The following is a 4,940-nucleotide window of genomic DNA, read 5'->3' as shown; positions in this document are numbered from 1 at the left end:
CCACAAGCCTTATTGAGCATTATGTGAATAGGAGCAAAGGACCCAGATGATGGGAGTAATCCAAAGTTGGAGGCTGACAGAGCAAGAGTAGTGGTAGGATGAGGAGACAAGGGATTCAAGAGGTCAGTGTACAGTTGAACTGTTTCCCCAAGGGGTCGAGATGGGAAGGGAGGAGAGTGAGGCCAGTGCACAGTGGATGGTCTAGGAAAGAACTGAGGGGTCTAGAGACTGGAGGTCAAGTGAGGAAGAAGAATGCAGTTTGGGGTTGTAAATCAACCGATAAACATTAAGTGCCTACTATGTGGTAAGCACCGGGGACTGCTGTTTGTCCTTGATTCTAGAAGAGGACCATGACATCAGGGAGGAGAAGTCATGGTATGCAAATGAACTGGATTTAAGTGAGGCAGGGCTGTGCAAGGTCACCAGCCTCACTTTCTCTTCTGGAGCCATCTGGGTCCAGCCTTAATCATTGAATAGGTGTTGCCTGAGTCAAACTGAGAGCTAGGCACTTGTTAAAGACCTTAACTTGGAAAGACCAAGGTCCCCAACTAGGGATACAGATAAGATAAAGAGGCAGTTCCTGCCCTCATGGAACTTCCAATGTAATTGGGGAAGACTCCTTACTAAAGAGAACGGAATAGCTGGGGCGGGTAGGGAAAGGTACCTGACCTGGGGGCCCTCCTATTAAAGTGGCTGAGAGTACTGAAGAGGTGTGGGAACCAAAGCTGATGCAATCTCATTGGATGATGAGTTTCTGGGGAAGAGATTTCCCAGAATCATGTCGATAGTGGAATTCAAGCCAAGGAGTGCAGCTAGGGGGAAACAAAGAGCTGGTTGATCGATGAGCCCTCTTTAAATGGAAGCTTTGGGAGAAGTTCTTTGCTCTGAAAAAGGCAGAGGGAGAGGTATAATGATGATACATTGAAATCAGATAAAGGAATGTAATAGTTCATGAACATAGAAGTGGTTCTTTCACAGGTGATGGCAAGATGAAGGCTTGAACATCTTTGTGTGTAGCTGAGTGGGGGGAGGGAGAATGAGTGGGGAGTGAGTAACTGGAGGAAGTGAGAGGTTGGGGGTATTTAAGAATCAATGGTGTATACTGAAGTCCCCTCGTATCAGGGCAGATAGTATATACAGGGGCCAAACCCTGATAAACTGTCTTGATAGATGAGTTAAGCCAAGTTGAAGGTAACCAATGGACCTCAAAACTGTTAGTGAGTTGGGGGTGAGGTGTCTAACCCAAGCCTGTGAAGACTTCCCCCATGGAATGGGTAGATGAGAACAATTTGTTCCAACGGCCATGAAGGCAGCTGAAAGCAGATGCAATGATGCTCTTAGAGCTCGGTCAGATATCAAAGATGCCAAAGTCACCCACTGCATCCCAAGCCACTGTCAGTCATCCTGACTTTTATCTTGTCATTGGACTTTAATGGCTCAGGAAAAGAGAGAAGTTGCTAACTTTGTACAGCTCTGCCTCCCTTAAATCCAGTTCACAGGTGAGTCAAGACATCACCCAAGGACAACAAAACTCCACAGCAACAGTGGGATAGGAGTTGAGGAAGAGAGAAGGCACTGAGCTCACTGAAGAAAGAAGGAGAATGTCTTGGAGATCTGTAGGCAGCAGCTGCCAAAATCTTGATTGCGTCATAAGTCCAGATTGAAATGAACCTCAAAGGAGGAGGGGTTTTGGAGTGATGGAGGTTTTGGAGGTAGAGGGAGAGAATGGAAGTGGCAATGGGGAGCAAGGAGGGTTCCAACTCTCCGAGCTCACTAGGAAATCAGAGAAGATGAGTGAAATGTCACCAGTGCTGGAAAGGATAGCCCAGGAGACTGGGCAACCAGGAAGGAGGCAGGTCTCATGGACTACAAGAAGATGGGAGGGATTGGGAAAGGAAAAGATTTGAGATGAAAACAAGTTAAGCAGGTATTCCAGAGAGAGTGGGCAGACCTTGAATGAGGCACAGCCTGGGTTGAAGGGGATGGGAATAAGGCGGAAGACAGTAAAAGATGGTGAGTAGGGTTTGTACCACAACTAAGGGTTCAGAATTATTGGGGTGGGGAGGGCATGATGGGGTGGGAGTGTAAACAGGTTATCATTATTCTCAGGGCCAGTGTGAATGGGCAGGCAGGTGGCACCATAAGAGCAGTGAAACCAGGCCTTCTTACAATATGGAGGCTTCAGGCAGGGACTTCCCAATAATTGAGTCAACCCCAGGGTGTAGTTATCCCAGGTCCCAAGGCTCAGGCAATGGTGTTCAGCCAGAACGTGGCAGGGGGTGGGGAGCATCCAGCAAGGGGCTAAGGTACCCAGTGTGGAGTTTTAGAAGTTCGGAGGAGATGTTAGAGGTGTGATGGAGTGCCAGGGCTAGGTAAGGAGCCATCAAGGCTCAGCTCCCTTCTTGTCTTCCCAGGCTTCAATGACCTAGCATTGATTTGGTATGTATCTATATATGTATGTTTTCTGGAGTCAGACTGAGGGCAGGCAATGTTGTCACTTTTATCTTTATATTCCCAGTGCCTAGAGCACACAGTAGGGGCTTAATAAATGCTTGTGGACTTATGTAGCACCCCCAGTATACAAACTGTATAAGTTGGTGGATTTTCTCATTTTTGTCTCTATATCCCTAGTGCCTGGCACGTAGTAGGGGCTAATAAATGCTTGTTGAATGAGTGATTGAATGACTAGAATATCCAGGGCAAGAAAAATACTAAAATTATATGAAGGCCAAGCACAGAGAATTTAGTCCTCACTCTTTCTCACCGCGCTCTCCCCCCCCCCCCCCCCCATTCAGACTCTTGCCAGGGCCTCTGTATTTCACCTTTGCAACATTTCTTGTATGCACCCTTCTGTCCTCTGACCTTGCCCCTATAGATCCTAATCCCCTCACCCCTGGACTATTGTTATAGCTATGGGGGGGAAGAGGGTCTGCCTGCCTCAAGTCTCTTCCCATTCTAGTTCATCCCCTTTCAGCTGCTAGTGATTTTCCTAATATACAGGTCTGATCATGTCACTCTGCCCACCTCACCTACCACTTCAATAAATTTCAAGACTCCTCATTACCTTCAGAAATGGACAAATCCTCTCCTTGGCATTCAAAGCCCTGAGTAACCTAGTCCTCTCCTACCTTTCCAGTCTTCTTACATCTACTCTCAGACTTGCACTGATCACTGACACTAGCCCATTGGTTGTTGCACAACAGTACTCCATCTCTCCACTCTGGGCATCTTCTCTGGCTGTTCCCCATGCCTCCTCATGTCTGTCTCCTGGCTTAATCCCAGCTAAAGCCCCATCTTCTCCAGGAAGTCTTTTCTAGCCCCTTTGAATTCCAGGGTTCTTGTTTCCTAATTCTCCTGTCTACAGCTTGTTTGTGCAAGTTTGCTTCCTTCTTGCTTCCCTCACTTGAATGTAAGCTCCTTTTAGGAAGGGATTGTCTTTCCCCTCTTCTTGTCTCTTTAGTTAGCACAGTGCCTGGCACATAATAGGTGCTTAATAAATGTTTATTGATTCACTGACTGAAAGAGGACTAGCTCTGGCAGCAGAGAACCTTTAATGCTTTCTAGAGAGCAAGCATGGACTTGGGAGCTGGGTGTCTCTGGACCTGTTCCCTTATCAAGAAGGACCTGGATTAAATGGTGTCTAGGGCCCCTTCCCATCTAGATCCAAGATCCTGTGACAGCTTTCAAAGGCTGAAACCTTTTACTTTCTCTACCTCCTTCCCCTGCTGTCCTGCCCTTGCTCCTCTCCTCCCATAATCGACTGGAGAGGGCTCAGTTCAAAAATCTATCCAAGGGCTTTTACAATCCGAGCTGCAGATGTTTCCAGTCATGGAAGAAGTTCAGAGGAGCCCAGCCAACATCTTAATTTATGGATCCTTCTGTCTGAGGCCACGAGCTTATTGGCAAGGACTGGCAACCTGGTTGGTGAGGCTGACTCTCAGACAGTTTCGTGCAGTTCAGGATCACATCTTGGGTTAATCAAGCTCTTGGCTGCATTTTTTCTTAATTCTGAAGCAGCTAGGGAGCTTTTATTCTCATTCATAAACTTTTTCAAGATAATTGACTAAAAAGTATGTAAATTTTAATGTATTTTCTAGTCTCATTTTTACTCTTAATAACTTTTTGATATTCCCCAATGTAGAGAAAAGGCCTCTTTTGAACAGTGGGGGAAGCGTGGTGTAGCACAGGGCTTCATAACCACTTCTGTGCGATAAGCCCACAGACATACACTTTGGCAGTCTGGTGAAGCCTGTTGACTCCTCCTCAGAATGTTTCTAAATGCATAATGATTTGTCAAGGAAACCAATCATCTTAAAACAAAGTTTTCAAAATATTTTTTTAAAAATTAAAAAAAAAATTGAGTTCAGTAAAACAGTTCAGGTTAAGAACTCTTCCTGGCTGTATATCTAATACCCATGCAACTGGCAAAGTTGACAAGAAAGGAAAATGACAAATGCTGGAGGAGAGATGGGAAAATGGTACATTAATGCACTACTGGTGGAGCTCTGAATAAGTCTAACCATTCTAGAAAGCAACTTGGAACTATGGCCAAAAAGCCACTCACTGTGAATACCTTTTGAATCAGTTATAACACTACCAGGTCTGTATCCCAAAGAGATGAAAAAAGGAGAAAAAAGTCTTATATTTACAAAAATATTCACAGCAGCTCTTTTGGTGTGTATTGACAAAGAGAAATCGGGAATTATCAACTGGGAAATGTTTGAACAAATTATGGTAATATGAATGTTCTGGAATACTATTGTGTGAGATGAAGGACATGGTTTGAGAGAAACCTGGGAAGACTTGTATGGACTGATGCAGAGTGCAGTGAGCAGAACCAGGGTAATGATTCATTCAATAACAATAGTTTAAAGACAACTTTCAAAGACACAGATCAGCACATGACCAACCAAGGGACTCACAGGGAAGCATGTTCTCTA

This window comes from Notamacropus eugenii, chromosome 4 (genome assembly GCF_028372415.1).
Source record: "Notamacropus eugenii isolate mMacEug1 chromosome 4, mMacEug1.pri_v2, whole genome shotgun sequence".
Lineage (NCBI taxonomy): Eukaryota > Metazoa > Chordata > Mammalia > Diprotodontia > Macropodidae > Notamacropus > Notamacropus eugenii.
The sequence above is the reverse complement of the archived record's forward strand: the minus strand, read 5'-3'. Positions refer to the sequence as shown.